At 42.6% G+C, this 18,710-nt stretch overlaps 1 pseudogene; it reads left to right on the top strand.

Annotated features, from left to right (window-relative positions):
* The first annotated feature begins 422 nt into the window (after positions 1-422).
* LOC133910791 (uncharacterized) lies at positions 423-12,722 on the top strand (annotated as a pseudogene).
* Positions 12,723-18,710: the final 5,988 nt, after the last annotated feature.

Here is an 18,710-nt window from a genome sequence, read left to right as displayed (position 1 = left end):
TTCTCGAGTACAGCACCATTTTGACTTCCCCGGAAAACTACCTGCCCAAACCCTCCCGAAAACTCAAACCACACCGCCTCCCGTCTCCTTCCCCACCGCCCCCCTCGGAAGCTGTTAATTCGCATGCGTGAGCAGTCCAACTCGTGCCCCCTTTCAGACGGTCTCTCATTTTCTTTTTCGAAAACTTTTTCCCTTCACAGCTTTCTATTTTAAAAACTTATCTAATTTTTTTTTGTCAAAACTTTTGAGAAAAAATTTAGCTCAAACGTTTGAGAAAATAAGTTTTTGAGAAAAAAATAGCTTAAACTTTTAAGAAAAAATTTATCTCAAAGAAAAAAATTAACTAGAATTTTTTAAGAAAAAGTTAACGAGAAAAGTTTGTATAGGAACAATAGTGAACTCATGTGGGCCGTCTCACTCAGATGCGCAACTTGAGTTGTAGTGGACCACTTGTTGCGCATGAGCAAGCGTGCTCTACAGGATTTTTGGCCCACCTCAGCCTATCGGTGCCCGACGGGGAGGACGACGAGGCCTTCCTTCATGCCATCGATGCGGTGGAGGCCACGACACTCGACCCCTCCTCCAAGCGACGCTGCCTCTCCACCTCCTCCTCACCAACCCCCGCCATGCCCCCCCCCCCCCGTCGCCTCCACCTCCGAGGGGTCCTACCTAGCTACCCTCAAGGGTATCCACACCCCTGCCTGGAAGCAACAGCATCAGTAAGTTCTGACCTACGCCCAGAAGCGGTCTGGTGGCTCAAAAACCCTAGCCGCGGGTATTAGTGGAACCCAGGTGGCAAGCGGAGCGTGCTTCAAGTGTTGGGACCCCGGGCACTAGGCGAGGGAGTGCCCCCAAGCCGTACTGTCTACTAGGGGAGGAGGTGGAATTGGCAGCGGCAGCAGGTAAACCGATGCAGGTCAGTGGGTGGGGAGGTGGAGGAGAAGGCGTGCCCTTGCGACGTCGGGAGTTCCCTTGTGCTCACGTCCAACACGCCAAAGAACCCTGACCGCAAGTTCTACAAGTGCCCCATTCGGGTGAGTGTTACGAATCAGATGATCAATATGACTCTTATCATGTAATTGTTTGCTCGAGAGCTGCTGCTACAAGTGCCAGTTGAGGTACTCGGGTAGCCTAGACTAATGGTTCCGTGCACTATATTGTATGTTGCATGTCTGTCAATTCCTATTAAGGATTTAGGAAAATTGCCTGTATAGCACTTTTCACAAAATATTTTGCAAATATACCACTCTTTGAGCCCGAGTTACTAATTTAGGATGGTTAGTTCCTCGCTTTTTCTCTGTCTACCACTCTGTCAAAACCTCTCCTCCATCAACACATCATCGTCTCTCGTACCATCTTCCACCTCCCCGGCACCCTCTTAGCTTCTCTCCCTTCTTCTCCAGCAAATCAAATCGGCCCTTTCTCCGATGAGCAAGTAGGCTTTGAGATCAAGAGCCTCCTCCATGTCCGGCAGCAAGCAGGCAGGACCACCAAGCAGTCCAAAACAAGTATAGATTGAGTTGCCAGTGGATTCACACCTCCACCGCTCATTCACGTTGCCACCACAACTCGATTTGTCCCGCTGCCGCCACTCAATTTGCGCCGCCATCGCATCTCAATTCCCGCTGCCATCGCACCTCGATTCGCGTCACCAATGGAGCACACCTTCTTTACTGGGATCTGACATGGCGAGTCCAAGACCGAAGCAGCCATCTCCCACTGGTTCCTCTTGATACTCCTCGCCCTGGCCCTCCCCTAATTTCTTCTTTTACTAATGAGAAGAGGATGGCATGGATTGAATGGATGGATTGCTCACTTCCTTTTTGTAGAAATTTCTCCTTTCTTCGTCTAGATCCAAATGTTCTTCCTGGGTGCGCTAGATGGTGTGGGAGGTGGCAGGTGGCCACGAATAGCATGCTTAGAAAGTTAGCTCGATGCTACATATGGGTTCTCTGGTTTGGTTTGGACGACGACGAGCTAGCCTAGCGGCGATGGAAAATAGTAGCAGCCTGCTTGCGGGCACGTCAGGAGAGCGTCGAGGATGGCGCAAAAGAATGTCAATGAGGAGGGAAATTTGTGGATGAAGGGCGGCACTAGCATAGGGGCAGGAGCTCGGGATCAAGAGTCGTGGCACAGAGGGATTCTAGGCGGTCGACGATAGTGGGTAGGAGCGCCAGAGTTAGGGAGGATGGAGCGCTCAGTGCATACTGGATGAGAGATTTGACAACTAATAGGGAGTGAAGTCCATATCTAATCTAGGCCGTTCACGCAAGGTCAAGTGGTGTGGTGCTAGACGTAGTAAAGCAAGGTAAATAGATAGTGTTGGTTGGTTTAACGAAGTTGAATATGTTGAGATGTTCTGAATGGGATGAGACTAGATGGATGGTCCTAGATAAGGTGGTACAAGTAGGTTATTTAGTTAGATGTATGAGATGGTATGAAAATATGTTTAGTTGGTTGTATGTAATGTGACAACCTGATATAAGATTCTGTTTGGTTGGCTAAATGAATTGAGGCTGGATGAGCTATATTGCATGATAAAAATGAAGTATTACATAATAGCTCACTTTTTCATCATATAACCTATGATTAAAAATAATTTTAGTAATTAATCCATCACGTAAGAAGAATATGATTTTCTCATATTTTTAAAATTTTATTTGAGGCTCTAACATTTGTCAAAAGTTCTAAAAATAGTCTTTTTTTTTAGAATTTTAGTTTTAATTCTACACAGTTTTTTGTTTGAATCTGATTAAAATGAGTTGTACATAGATTATAAAACATATAAAAAAAATTCTATAATTATTGGAGCAACAGAGAACCACTTTTTTGAAAAAGGGGGAAATTTCAAGTACTGTTCACGGGCGAGTAGTGTTTGTATGGGATGAGTCTGACCTGACGATGTGGTACACCCGATTTTCGTGTACCGGCTGGTTCAGCATCTTGAAGAATATTCTTGTAATCTGAACGAGCTCGCTTGGATGGTACAATATAAGCAACCAAATAAGCGCGACAATCAATGCTGGACCAACCGATCCGGGACAATAGAAATCCAGACTAAAAGAGTGGTATGTTTGCAAAGCTCCTTAGAAATAGTGGTATATGGATAATTTTCCCTAAGGATTTTATATACCTCTAGTGAGTTTGGGTTCCCTTGGTCACTTGGTGGTTGGTCGAAGCGACCATGTACTATGACAGTGCAGCTTGTTGAGCTGCTGTCCCAATACTAGGACCAACTATTATTCCTTGGATGTTGTTCTGGACCATACTTGTCTCTATTAGATGGAGTAGAAATATGTCTATCTAAATTATGTGCCTCTCGATTGTGTGCCGGACAGATATTGTGAACCAAAGTAATGTTATGGCAGGATGATATGTTGGCACTTGTTGGTCCTTAAATGATGCTTGGTGCAGCTGCTGTCTGGATGTTTTTCCTTTCTTAGTTTAGGAGAGTTTTCTCTAGTCCCCCCCCCCCCCCTCCCCTCCAAATGTGTAAGGAGCTTGGTAGGATAAGCGTTTAGCGGTACATGAGGTTTCATGTGTGTTATGCACATGATGTAACTGCTGAACACTTTTGTTATATTGTATTAGCATTAGAAACCATGCTTGTTTGTCCATGTGTTGTGTTACAATTTTTATGCTTAAGTGATCTGTTAGCCTCATTGTTGAAATGATACTTTCAAATGTCAATTGTCTAGCACTCATGTTATACCTAAAAGGTGAAGTAGAAACGTGGTGCATGTCTCTACCTTTATAGGAACTTACATTTCTGTTGTCCTAAAGTACCTAGTTAGTTTGTCTTTCACTCTTTTCTATTATTAATCTGTCATGTTTGTAATAAGGGTCTGTTTAGGATATCCCAATCCCAGCCTAATTCACGTGGGTGGACCAAAACTTTAGTTCAATTCCTGGCCCACCCCTGTGGATTGAGCCGGGGTCGGAGGGACTCAAACGAGTCCTTACTCATCTGCACTGATACAGCCATACAGGCAGTCTGACTGTAACAAAATTTGCATCAATGCACAAATTTTGTTTTGGTCAAATCTGCGCGGACATCAGATGATTAGAGTAAGTTGTCTTGTGATGATGCAATCCATAATCAACCGCCAAAAATTCCTACACGCATATGCATGTGACTTAGCCACTTAGGCATACAGATATGAGAGATACAGTGTGATTGTAGGGTTCCACTGGTGACATAACTAACATCTGAAAAGATGTGCTTGAAGGGCGCTTTTGAACTGTTGAGTGATGTATACACACGCATGCAATTGCACGTGGCTCGTAGAAAATGGATATCTGAATGTCAGGCAAGATGACAACTTTCCTTTTATCTCCATTTGTTTTTCCCCCTGTTTTGGTTCGTTTATATGCTGTTATTTACTTATTTTCTTTACCATTAGGACAATAGGGGTTGCAACTTCTTTTATGGCTCGATACTCCATCTCCAGGCCCTGGAAATGCTCGAAGTAACAGTGTTTTTCAGTCAGAGGCATCAGCAGCAGATATGCATTGCCCTTGCGATGCTGGAACTTGCTTAATTCTCACTACGAAGGCAGGGAAAAAATGTTGGGAGGCAGTTCTATCGTTGCCCATTAAATCAGGTAAGCCCATGCGTTCTTTTACCTTCCATGCTCCCTGAGCATATGATATTTTACCATAACCATTTTTTGGCTTATGCTGGCATGCTTACTTGCTTTTATCTGACGCAACACAGTTAATAATAGCGTCGATTTTTTGCAGTTGTCCCTTCTTTCTAAACATGAGTGATAATGCGATCTTTTATGCAGGTAATCGTTGTTATCAATTCTATAGATGGAAGTTCTCACGGTGATTTGGGTAGTAGTTTGGGAATTTGAACTGCTTATCTCGCAATTGTGAATCATATTATTTGGATCTCTTGAGTTGCTTTAATAAATCATAGAGGATGCAGACAGTATGATACTTTCTTCTGCAGTATATATATTAAAAATAACTAGACTGGATCAATCTAGGAATAACTAGGCAGCTTTATATTAAAAAGAAAATAGACATGATGGTTTGAGCATACATTCACACTCTCAACCAACTAAGATAAGTTCAGTTCATTTGTAGTATATATTTATCAATTGCTTTCAATCGGCAATAACACATTTTAATTTTCATTGTACTACCTCATGTCCTTTCACTTTATGCCTGAAAGAATAGTGCATTTCTTGTCATGCTATTGCTAATGAAATAGTCTCCATATATACCAAGAAATCCTAATATCACATCATATATCTTTTTACAATATAGTTTCATCATAAGATATAAATAGAGTGTAAAAACTTAACTTATATTACATATCTTGTTTATAATTTTAGTTTCTACTTAATATTAGAGTTTTCATATGCAGCGAAAAGTATTAATAAACAAAATATCAGTTAAACAAAATATCAGTGGCGTCATTGCCCAAAAGCCACCACCAGGATTAGCTCAATTAGACATCCTCTACTCCTGCCCGTCGCCAGCATCGACAAGATAGAAATATTCATACACTAGTTTGTCATTACCTGCAACTACTTAAGAGCGATACTTAAGTACGAAGATACTCGCAAGACTTACACAATATGTATATATATTATTCTTGACTCTAAGGATAATGCATTTAGATGAATAGCAAGGAATAAGATCACAAATTAAGTTGATTCAGCGAAAAATCACTTTAATCAATATAACGACATAAACAACTAATATTGATCGACAATAATTAAAACTTTCAAGAATGTAAACTTGCTTAACTCAAATCAGCATCAACAAATGCTTCTCCTAAAAGCTCATATACTTTTCATCCCACCAAACTGAACAAAATTCTACGATTGATGTCTAATAGATATTAAGCGTGCTCATAACCAAGAGCGCGACTATTTTAATAGTGTTTGCACCATGCAATGGAATACTTCTTTACCCATACGACACGAGACCACAAACCATGCAATCCTTTGGTTGCAAGTGATGATTCATGTGAAAATCGTTTGCGTATCCATCTAAACCTTTGTTCACATGCCTAAGCCTATGGAGAGTACCTAGGTCCACGCTCGGATATCCCTAGGAGTCTCTTAAAACTCACACCTTGGATGGATGAGTCAAATGAACACGGTGATGCACGATACATATCTCATCCTTACCATATTCATATACGTGGTAGTATGTAAATGTGTTTAAGCAAACAACACCAACGATTGATGCTTAATTGATGCAAGCGGTCTATAGCACCCATGTCTCCTCTCTGGAACTGTACCTAACACCGCCTACATCTCATCTCACTCTCACCAATTCATCATCCCAACTCATTTTAGTGATCAATAACAAGCCCTATAGCTCGCAAACGACGATGACATCCACCGCTTGACTTCTACCGAGAACCTATGCAAGGGTTAAGCCATTACCGCATCACTTTTAAGTTAGATCATGATACAACATGCCTATGTTACAAGGATCAGGATTAACAACTTTGTCAAGATAGGTACTATGCGATAAATATGATCTACCCACATTCCTAGCATCAACTCACTAGAATAAACATATATGACATATAGCAATATCTAACAAGTTGACCAATAGTTCACCAAAATATATGACAAATATGATAAGATCAGGAGTAACAGCTTTGTTAAGGTAGGTATTATGCAAAAAATAGGATCTACTCACATTCCTGACATCAACTCACTAGAATATGCATATATGACACATAACAATATCTAACAAGTTGATCAATAATTCACCAAAATATAGGAGAAATATGATAGATATTTGCTTAGTTCTTATTGTTCTTCACTCACGAATTCCACTGGTTTGTTTTCGGGTTCAAGCATATGACTCTCCAAAACGTCATTTTCTAAATATAGGAATGATGCATCGCAATGAGTATGGATAACATGTGATGAAAGATGCTCCACAATGCAAGACAATAATAGAGATGCAATGCATCATGCCATGAATCTATAGCATCAATGCTTTCTTAATTTGGATTATTGTTAATTATGTTACAATTCTCCTAGATTAATTAAGCTTAAACCATAGTTCAATCCTAAACAGATTTGCCTTCACCAATTTTAGGCTTACCAACAATTTAATATGAACTATTAAAGCTTAAACAGATTTCACTAACCATAGGAATTTTAGTACATATTTCATGACTCATAGTATTTTTAACATGCAGTCCATGATCATACGAAGCTAACAAGATTGGTTTCACCAATTTTGGAGCTACATTTAATTTCCTATGCATTTAACAAACTTTCAGTTGATTTATCAATGTAACAAATAATCTATTTCATAATTTTTGAATTAACTAAAATAACAAAATATCTAAAGGCCCTAAAATCTTTTTGCATTCAGAAAAGCCTAGCTCTTGCCATGACAGTGGGCCCATGGCCCAGCTAAACCTGGTTAGATCTTGAGCACGGTCAAACGTAACAAGAGAGAGGGAGGGGATGGAGGTAGGCGGCCTTGCGCGGTCTCGCTGGCAGAACCCATAGCGAGGCGATGGTCGGTACTAGGAGTTTTAGCAGCTGAAGAGGGTCCGATTTGCAAGGTGCTTGGCCGACAGCAGAGAACAGAGGTCGCAGTCATGGCGGCTCAGTCTGGCACACCGAATGTGAACGGTGGCCAAGTCAGCCCGACCGAGGGCAGCAAAAAGTGTAGCGCACTACTAGGAACTCGCTAGGGTGGGTTTTGGCCGGAGGGCCCGGCTGGGGCATGGCCGTCAACGAGTGCCATGGCGTGGCAGTGTTTGGTTACCGTGGAGACCTGCACCAACGTCGGGCCAAAGGAAAATCGATGCACACACAATAAAGAGTAGAGTGTGCTGAAGCTCACCATGGTTTAGATTGAAAAGTGGAACAACAATGAGGCGGTTCGACGGTGAGCAGTGGAAACTTGGCCGGAGCTGAGGAAGAGAGGGTCGACGCAACAAATCCGGTCAGGATTTGAGGGGAATTCGGTGGGGAAAGCTCGAGGAAGCCTCTGTGACCTCCCTCCTCAATTCCTAGGGCTTGGGCCTAGCTGTTCTGACCTCGGGCACGATGGATTTGGGCTCGGTGGTATGGCTGTGCTATGCTATGTTCTGTTCGGCTGAGGGAGAAGGAAAAAAGGCGCGTGCGAGAGAGAGCTGCAGAGGGGTGGGAGAAGACAAAGGTGGTGGCGGACTCTGCTTAAAGTCCAAGATGGCGGTGCTGACCTGCCTCGAAGCAACTCGGTGTCAGTCCTTGGCCGGTGAGGAACTAGAAGTAGTTGATGAACAGCAGCCCATGAACAGTAATCGACATACTAAAAATATATCCTTTTAGTTTCTCTGATCCCATGGGAGACATTCCCAAGCCTCAAAATTTTTAAGAGAATTTTTGTGGGATACTATAATTCACATGAAACCCATTTTGATTGGTTTGACTCAAAAAGCCCAAGCCAAACTCAAATTAAAATTCACCAAAGTTATCAACTTTTCTAAATTTCTCTAATTTTTAAGGCTTCAAATTAAATCCCTAAAATCCGAGAAAATATACTAATATTCTTCATATTCCATGGGCAAATTTCTAAATTTATTTTAACCCTTAAGTTATATAGTAATTTTATGAGTTTCTTCACAATGCATCACTTCTCATTAAACTTAACAATTTATGTTTAACTTTAAATGCATACAATTACTTGCTCAAAACTTCAATTATGATGTTGATGATGCTCATGAATGCTTAATGGCATGTTTAAATTTTTTGTGATGTGACATTGTGCCCCTACACGTATTGTAGCAGCATGTTAGAGATAACATTAGTGGTTAAGGATCAGATTAGATTAGTTAGAGATAAGATATCTTAGTTAGTCTAAGAGATAAGATTGATTATTTTATATTGTTTGGGCCAGCTCCTATATAAAGGAGGGACACCATCCATTGTAATCAACAATAAAATCTTTGTCCCAAGCAAGTTGGGATAGGTTAGAGATGAAATCCACAAGATCCAACTAAAAAGATGATGAGAGCATCCATTATAATCAAGCAAGAGAAATTATTCTAGTTTCTAGTCCACTTCTCTAGTCTCCCCCAATATTATATCTCCCTAATCTATAATATAATCTCTCTCATAGTGGCTGACACCGTCCGATTATGTTCCTAGCGGTGTTTACCCTAACATTTGGTATCATATATGCCAGACTCCACAACGACGAGAGCTCTGGTTCTTAGGACGTGGAATCCTTGGCCAAGGCAGTGATAGATCTGCAGAAGAGCCTGCATCAACAATTCGATGAATTCGCACAGTAGATGGTCGCAATATCGACCCAACAGGCATATTTGAAGACCCTTATGTACTCTACACAGCAATCTGCTACCTTTGGACCGACCAGCAGTAGCACAGCTATGCTGGCCACCACATCGCCGACCACAACTTAGCTCCAAATCCCTGCAGCAATGCTACCACCATCTGCAGGTGTTCCAGGTCTCATAGGGATGCCTCCCTTCCCTATGCCACCATAGCCATCAAACTCCCCATCCATCAGATCCAATGTCCACCATCACACATACCCACCATGCAGCCCCACATTCCCTCTGTTATGCAGGAATAGAGCCAGCCGAACACCACAAGAGTACCTCGCTTCCATAAGCTTAAATTTCTAACCTTCGATGGCAAGGATGATCCCCTCGATTGGTTGAATCATTACGAGCATTTTTTTCATGGACATCGTACATTGAAGAGTGACAAAGTCTGGTTGGCGGCTTATCATATGGTGGGAAGCGCCTAACATTGGTACTTCATGCTGTAGTGCGACTCTGGTATTCCATCATGGCCCCACTTCAAGGAGTTGTGCCATATACGCTTCGATCCACCACTTTAGAACAACCCATTGGGCGAACTAGCGCGCCTATCTTTCATGACGTCTATTGAAGACTAAATGGACCAGTTTCAGGCCCTACTGTGTCGTGCTGACCCTCTGTCTACAGCACAGTAGTCCAACTATCCATGATGAGGTTACCAAACGGGTCCGCATTGACATGGAGCTTCAAGACCCTCCATACTTGCATATGGCGATGAGTCTGGCTCGTGCTTACAAGCATCATGCCCAGGCTTTAGATGGCTTATTAGTGATGGCATGTGCCTCTGTGCGCACAACAGACAAGCCAACACCAACCCCTTCCTTGGCGACCAAGCATCTTGCTGCGCCGGGGCCGGAACCAGTGACACTAGCTCCACCACCATGACCATTTCATTGTCTGTCTCTGGCTTAGCGCTGCAAGTAGGGTCTGTGCTACAATTGTGAGAACAGTACATGCATGTTCATCACTTCCAGCGTCTATTCTACATTGAGGTGAACGAGTATGACGATGGCACAACTGATATCGCTGTGAGCACCGATCCCATTGTCTCCCTTCACGCGCTAACATACATTTGTGTTGAGGAGACGGTACATATTCAAGTCATCATCAACAACCAGTCGTTGCTCGCCCTTCTTCACTCCAGATCAACACACAATTTTATCAATGATTTAGTCGCTCATCGCATCTGGCTATCAACTCGTCTAGTTCGCTCTGGCTTGAACATCGCAATAGACAATGGCGATAAGGTGGGATATGTAGGATTGTGTGATGATCTTCATGTACACATTGACGTGGAAGACTTCATGGTAGACTATTAAGCTATTCCTCTGGGCGGCTACGATATTGTATTAGGCGTCTAGTAATCTAGTTCCTTCATACTCTTGGGCTGATCTTGCGGGATTTCGATGACCTCTGCTTGGCATTCTGGTGGGATGGCCATCATGTCCTTTGAATATGGATGGTTTTCTCCGCGACTTTGATGACATGTTCACTGAACCACATGGCCTTCCACCCAAGCATTCTCGCAATCACAGGATTCACTTATTGCATGATACAACACCTATGATTGTACAGCTATATCGTTACCCTTAGATGCAGAAAGATGAATTGAAACACCAGTGTGCGGCTATGTTGGCCCAAGGTACGATCCACCATAGCAATTTCGCATTTTCATCGCCCTTCCTTCTTGTCAAGAAACAGGACGATACATGTAGATTCTATGTAGACTATCATTCATTGAACGAACGCACACTCAAGGACAAGTATCTGATTCTGATCATGGATGAGCTTCTCGATGAACTTCATGGTGCCTATTACTTCAGTAAGCTCGATCTTTGCTTTGAATATCATCAAGTCTGCAAGATTCCTGATGACATTGAGAAGACAGCCTTTTGGACGCATCACGACCACTTCGAATTTCTAGTGATGCCCTTCGGTCTCACAAATACACCAACAACATTCCAATCCTTGATAACGAAGTTCTTCGACTATTCTTACGCTAATTTGTATTGGTATTTTTCAATGATATTCTAATTTATAGTTTGTCATGTGGCCAGAGCATACTAAGCAGAGGAGCTCTATTTAAATCAGTATAACATCAAGAACGCAAGAGCTCCCATTATCTGATTCCAAATACCTCGCAACGACCATAGTTCTTGCAATATACATGTACTATAGCACCAGGTTAAAGATAAGATTGATTGTTAGGGATCAGATTAGTTAGTTAGAGATAAGATCTACTATTAGTTAGTCTTAGAGATAAGATTGATTAGTTTAGATTGTTAGGGTAAGCTCCTATATAAAGGAGGGCATAATATCCATTGTAATCCAACAATAAGAATAGATCTAGTTTTCACTTTCCTTCTCTAGTTTCCCCAATATGTTATCTTCCTAATCTATAGTCTAATTCCTCCCCCAGCAGCTGACGTCACCTGCCTATCCACCCCACGGATATTTATCCTAACATTTAGTATCAAAATGATGCTTACCATAATATTTGGTATCAGAGATGTCAGCTTTCAATCCAGCAATGGTCCTATTGCTCAAGCCGTCAAGGGATCTACACCGCTATAGCTATTACCATAGCACAAGGACGAGCTGTCTTGCAAGGAGGGGTAAAGATGTTATGCGCAGAGAATACTGTTCATGATGTTATCACCACATCGCGTTACTATGTCCCCGTGTGTACTGTAGCAGCAGGTTAGAGATAAAATTAGTTGGTAGGGATTATATTAGATTAGTTAGAGATAAGATCTATTAGTTTACATTATTAGGGTCTGCTCTTATATAAAGGATGACACAACGTTCATTGTAATCAAGCAAGAGAAATCAATCTAGTTTTCAAGTCCGTTTCTTATATATCTTCTTTATGATTCTAAGTCTCTCTGATCTACAGTTTAACCTTCGCTAGCAGCCTCCGCCTTCCGACTATCTTCCCGATGATGTTTACTTTAACTATGTTGTTGATCCAGAATGAAGAATCCTAACAATTATCATGTTTCTATGGCAAGTTTGCTCTGCATTACTTGAAATGGCGCGTTATTGCTCTGACTAAATGCTACTTGCTTTTTTATAAGAGGTATAATGGTGGTTCCTACTTCCTAGTTCCTAGCCCTAGTTATTGTTCGTTTTGTTTTAGTGGAGCACTTACTTATATCCGTATCTTTATGCATAGCGACTGATGCTAGAAAACTACCACTTGTATTTTAATTAGCTGCGATCTTTCTTGTTCGTTTTTATCTTTTCCTTTATTGTTATAGTGATCCACCTTTTGTAACTTGGGCATTTCAGGCCTCTTTCTGGTATGCGGTTGGGACAAATCACCCAGCGTGGTGGCCCGTGTAGCTTTTTTAAATGGTGTGACGATCAACAGCTTAGGGTAAGTGCTCCATAATACCAAACTGATGTTAGATCATCTGTAACGATATTATTTTAATTTTATTTTCTTTCTGATTTTTTTCTCTATTTTTATTTGTTTATTTTCTTTCATTTACAATAGTTTCTTTTCGAGAGGAATCGTGAAGAAAAAAGAGATAATTCTGTCCTGAAAGAAATGATCTTGAAAAAAAAGTCGTGATAAGAATCATAAAAAAATCACTAAAATACTGAAAAGAATGAAAAAATTTCTGTAGAGAAGTTCTTGACCGTGATCTTATGTCAAGCAGCCAAAACTCGAGCAAGGGGAGCTCGTCATCCTGCTTCAAATGCGGACAAGAGACTGCCCGAGAATCAACCTTCGGATCCTTATCCTGACAAAGGTGGTCGAACATTAACTTCAGCAAGCTCGCCCGATGCGTGTTTAAGTGTGGTAAGGCTGGTGACTGGTCCCACAATTGCCCAACCTCGAATGGTGGTGGTGGTACCGGTACCGGCGCCAGCCATGTCAAGTCCTTTTCAACTTTGGGCTCATGGAAGAGCCACAGCGACTCAGAGCCGGTTCCTGTGAACTCAGTTGAGCTGACATGGACATGCTGTACGAAACTTTGACAAATGCCCCGGGCACGTGTCGCTTAGGTATGTGGTCTTGTCGATGCCTTTTGCTATTCTATGTTCTGTGAGAAGATTAACCGTGGATGTTTTGTCTCGCTTTCTGTGCCGAACTCGAATCTGTGTTGTCTGCCCTAGGAATTTCCGTGTATGCGGATAAGTAGAATTTGGTACTATGCTCATTCTCACGCTTTGCAAATCCATGGAGTCCTATGCTTCTGCTCTTAGAATATTTTTGTTTTTTAATACTTGTCATTTTTAATTATTTTATTTGTTCTTAAATATTTATCACTTTACATTTTTTAATGTAGTTTTTAATTTTATCTGTATAAAATACCTCTTATTCACATATTTACGGTAGGTTCTAGAATATTTAAGCTAATTTCTAAGAATATTTTTATTATTTCTTATTTAAAATTGTACTACCCTTAGTATATCTTGATATACGTGTTTGATCAAAAGTGATAAGTATTGAAAACGGAGAGAGTATCTCTAACCATATTTCTTTTATTTTATTTCTTTATTATTCTCCTTCCTGTTTTTATTCTTTTATTTTTCTCTTACCTTTAACTATTTCTTTTTGAAAGAATTCGTGAAAGAAAATGAGAAAGAATCTCGTCTGAAGGAAATGATCTTGAGAATCCATTCGTGACAGAAACTATATAAAAAAACCGTTAGAATACTGAATAAAAAAAATCCTTTCGTGAAAATTTTTGATCCCTGGCGAAAATTCCTTAGAGAGGATCTTATCACCTCTGCAGATTTGGTATATCTGGAGGGTTACATGAGTAGATATTGTGTTCTTGAAGCAACCTCTAAAAGGTCTGGACCTCGGACAAGGCTAAAGTGAAACAGCCTTTAAAAGGTTGCAACAAGTTGGTCCCTTCTGCTGATGAACTTAATACTACTGTGCCAATCTTAGGACCAAATATTTAAGGATATGAACAAATGCTTACCTATCACACTCCCAGCGGAGAGGATGCTGCTATCCGCTCAAGGCCACAGAAGTGCACATGGTTAGAACTCGTGGGGCAGGGAATCTCTGGATATTAGTTAAGGACTATGGAGTAGTGGTAATCATCTCTAGCTAAAGCTGTGGTCGTGTTGGCTGGTGCAAGGCCAATAGGTCTGAAACCTGAATCAATTCGACCCGCTTCCGAAACACCTAATAGGTGAAAATTCAATCCCGGTTACGAACCTATCAGAGACTCATGGGTGATATGGACGACGGTGTAAGATGGAGGTGTGGGACGACGGTGGGCTTTTCGAACGTTTGCGGGTGCCCACGAGTGAATATGGCATTCGCTTCCAACCCAAACTTAAATCGGGACTCGAATCGAGACTCTTGCCAGGTGTAAAACCCGCGGGGACCTGACCTGGCATGCCCGGTTGCTAGCCATACTGGCCAGTTGAACTACAGTAAGATTGGTGCTTGGCATGTTGTGACATTTGGTCTAATTTGAATTGAGCTCTTGAGTGATCTGTGAATATATCAGTACGTATGTTTAATAAACCTTATAATTTGCATAAGGATGAAACTAACTTATAAGATTACTATAGTTCATATCTTTAACACCAGGTTAAGCTTTTTATATGAAGCAAGGATAAAAGCATTAACGAGATAGTGTATGGTCCACCTAATATATGTGGGTCTAAGCTAGTTTAGATCTGGATTGTTATAAATGATAGCAGAGATGACCCTAGTAGTTACACAGGTACGTACATGCCAAAAGTGTGGACATATGGCGTATGTGGATCTTAAGTGGTCATACGATATAGTATATGTGTTGACACTGACGCACAGATCTGTATTAAGAGGGAATGTTCCTAGTTGTTTGCCAAGTATGGGTATGACCAATGAATGTATAAATACAAATGTTTAATTACCATAATATTAATTGAGTAAAGAGAAACTAACTTATAAAATCACTAGAGTCCGTATCGCCTATCTCAGTTAATCTTTTACGTAAAGTTAGAAAAAAAATAAGAGTGGGTGTGAGTGTATAGTCCCACTCAATATGTGAATAGACCAAAACCCGTTTAAACTCTGGACTGTTACACATGTGCTTATTGTCTTCCACTGCAAATCCTTGAACATGGACCGGACATTACAGGTCGGTTTCTCTCCGTGATCTTGGGCCCCCCTAGGTGGAGTATATCTGAATGACTCCACTACAAAGGCCAAACCTTGCTGGTGCAGATTTGCTGTTTGTTTTGCTGTCTATTCGGCCGTCCTTTCTTGCTACATGCTTTCAATGCTTGGTTCACTACGTTATGAACAGCAGGATTGATTCACCCAATAGTTAACATGCTGTTAAAAGAGCCTGAAGAGACGAGCTTACTTCAATCTTCATGGAGGATGTTAATAGTAGGTAGTAAACACGTACGTTTAGTTGTTTTTTCCTGCTGCAACTGCAAGCATGTGATTATCCTTGCTACAGTGCCCCTAAGAGCTTGGCGAGGTAAAGTCCTGCTGGTTTTACGGTTATACTTTTGAGTTCTGACTTGTGTATAGTGCTTTTCAAATAGATTAAGTTTGTCGAACCGGTTCGAGACATGACACTGTAGCAACGACACGGCACGGTTAGTTAGGTCGTACCTAGATCGACGTCTCGGCACAACCTGGCTTAGATGAGCCACCACGACCACGACTTGCCCCATCTCGTCCCAACATGTCATCGTACGTCTCACCCCTGCACAGTCGCCATGCCGCTCGGCCTCCCTACCCTGCCGCCCGATCACCCTGTCTCCACCCTCGCCGCTGTGCCGTCCCACCCCTCGACCTCTCCGCATCGCCCCCACCCTCCCCTTTGTCACGTTGTGTCTGTCGGGCCACCAGACCGATTGTACCGCAATCGTGCCTAAACGAGCCCAGTATAGCACGTTGGCTAACAGACCGTGTCGTAGGCCGCACCTTCGCACATGAGCTAGCACGGCACGGTATGACCTATTAATTTTACCGGACCTATTGGGCTGTATCTAGGTGTCCCATATCGTGCCAACCTGACAAGCCTATTTAAACAGCACTACTTGTGTACCATTTTCCAGCTGAAGAAGCCCCCACAAGCACGTGACAGGCAGGGTGCAGGGAGCCACTGAGTGGCGATGTGCTCTCACTTCTAGGCTCACACTCCTTTGCCCGGCGGCAGAGTTGCAGCCTGCTAGCCCACGAGTCTGAGCCATTAGCCAGTAAAAACAGGACACGATACCTCTAACATAACTGTATAAGTAATGTCATCGCTGATACACCAGACCTATCAAAATTTGTTTGACATGCCAGTGATAACATCACGGTAAGTGATCGAGGCAGTGATCAGTGGCCTACTGACTTTATTGTTGTTATATCTGGGCCACTGGCCAGTTCCCAGCAACTCGGCAAGTTGCAGGGATCTGCCCCGGATAGGACCAACCACGATCCTGCCCAACGGATCAGGACGCTCGGTGTCCAGTCACTATTCGCTAGCGACCCTAGTATTTACCCCGTGCCACCAAGCACGCACCTTGGCTCGATCCAAGAGCTGTACGAAGTGGCACCGCCTTGTCGTCGTCCTCGCTGCATCCGAGGACCACCTGAACTCGACCGAAGAAAAGGCGATGGATCGTAGTGGACAAAGCCGGTAGGCCCTTCCCCTCATCAAAGCCCCCAGGTCCCCTGGTGCCGCTACCGCCGGTGGGTCAGGGTCTCGCGCTCGCCTCACCAAGATGCCGATGCCGTCCGTTTCCAGCTCCCCTCCCCTGCGCGTACTTCCCGGCCCGGGCTCGCTTACCTGTCTACTGCTCATTGGCTGGGGCGTCCTCTAGCCTAAAGCCACTGCCCGTAAACAGAACACGTTGCGGACCCCAACAAACATGGAGCCTCCGCAAGCGGTACGTGCGGGTCGGGCCCGCGCTCACATCAGTTGGGCGCGATCGGTTGATGCGTGACGGAGGAACACCGAGCGGGCGAATGATTTTTTTCGGAAAAGACGGCACAAGATATACGGATGTTATTATTAAAAAAACTGATCTGGTTTACTTAAGACTGGATCTAAAAATCTTAATAACTGACCCATTAATACAGAACCAACTACCAAAACACCCGATTACAGAAGCATCTCGAAAAACAAAAAATAAATTGCACAACACCCCATAAACTATATAAACTACAGAGTCCACCATCAGATCATCTTTATTAAACTCATCGCATGCTACGACGAAGCAACTCCAACATCCCGAATGATGAGCATAGCGAAACAGGACACCCGTCTTCTTTACACGGTGCTGGAAACAGTGCTGCATCCGTTCTATCTGACCTGGCTTAGCTTTAGTACTTGTACGTAGCGAAATGCTCAGGGCATCCACTGTGTGTCCTCTTTGTTGCCGTGGCTTCTTGCCCTAGCTGGAAATTGTACCAACAGTATGACCTCTTATTGTTACTATGATTAGATAATCACAGGTGATCAGGCGACTGTTTGCCGACAACGGCTTTCTAGGTTTCGGATTTAGAAGAGCTCCTGGGGAGTATGATTGAGCCGACTGAAGAGATACGTATGAGGCCGGAGCGAAAGATGGCCTATGGGCAGTGTCAGAGCGAGAGTTAACGGAGACAGACTGACAAATTAGTACAACGACGGAAAGTGTCTATAGATGTAGCAGCGCAAACACTATCGGGGACAGTGAATATGAGCAAGAGTTGGGGAGAGAGATGGAGGTTGAATATTTGGACCGCGATCTCTTGAAACTGAGCTCCTTTCTCTGAAATCTGAACTCCTTTTGCTGATTGGTTTGTAGGTCACATCGCTGGTCTTTTCGATGCCCCCTCTCCAACTGCTCGCTTCACGCTTCTCAATCACGTCACTTTCCACTTCAATTTATAATAGTACTGCACTGCTTGCGGAATATGATTGGGTGAGGTAATTTTCATGATTCTTATGAAAAGTAAAATGTTTGTTAAGAAATTTCTGGAGTTAACACATGTTAAATTCTTTGTTCCAAATGAGTCACAGTAAAAAAGTGATGTGACAAGCTCATGGAGAGTTGTTAGCACAAGTAAGGACCACTTGTAGCCATCGGAGAGTGAGGCTGATAGTCCCTCATGCAATTGGCTCAAGAAAAAAATGGCTCGGAAAAAAAGTCCCTCATCCACTTTGCGGAAGAACAAAACAATCGTGATAAATAAAAGGAATGTCCTAGTTATTTGTCGACAGATATTCTCTAAATCTGTCAAATTTTTGGCCGCTAGATAGAGAACCGATGGTTTAGATTTAACTCCCGATTATATATATCAATGTCGAATGAGTCATCTTCCTCAACCCACCGACATAACCCCTAGTCTTGATCCCCACCTGCGCGCCACCTCACATCGCTCATCGTCACCGTCCCTAGCTCCGACATGGTCTATCGGGACCACCTCACA

This window comes from Phragmites australis, chromosome 3 (assembly GCF_958298935.1).
Source record: "Phragmites australis chromosome 3, lpPhrAust1.1, whole genome shotgun sequence".
NCBI classification, from domain to species: Eukaryota; Viridiplantae; Streptophyta; class Magnoliopsida; order Poales; family Poaceae; genus Phragmites; species Phragmites australis.
This window is presented reverse-complemented; position numbering and strand designations above follow the sequence as displayed.